The sequence below is a fragment of the Myotis lucifugus genome, unplaced genomic scaffold (genome assembly GCF_000147115.1).
Source record: "Myotis lucifugus unplaced genomic scaffold, Myoluc2.0 scaffold_343, whole genome shotgun sequence".
Classification (NCBI taxonomy): Eukaryota; Metazoa; Chordata; class Mammalia; order Chiroptera; family Vespertilionidae; genus Myotis; species Myotis lucifugus.
This window is the reverse complement of record NW_005871391.1, coordinates 172,030-172,440: the sequence shown is the minus strand read 5'-3', so window position 1 is coordinate 172,440 and position 411 is coordinate 172,030.

Below are 411 nucleotides of genomic sequence, written 5' to 3'. Positions count from 1 at the left end.
AGCTGCTGACAACCGCAGCCCGCAGCTGGGGGCGGGACATCCAAGCCCTGCCCGTGCGGTGACCATTAGTCCTGCTCTGAGCGGTGACCATTAGCACTGCCCACAGTCAATGTGAGAACTGCCCGTGGCCATGTGGTGACCATTAGAACTGCCTGGGGTCCGACAGTGAACATTCATCGGTTAAACAAAGAACTTGAAACCCAGTACATCGCATTCCAAGAATAATACCTTGCAGCGGCGGCTTTATCTCAGGATACAGGAAACTTGTAATAAAGAAAACTTTTGGATAAGCTAAAAAACACAAACCACTTACAAAGAGAGAGGGAGAAAAACGCTTAATTAGGTGCACACTCTTATCAGATTTTTACTAGTTTTATCCCAATGGTATAAAATATTTTGACTGTCCTTTCA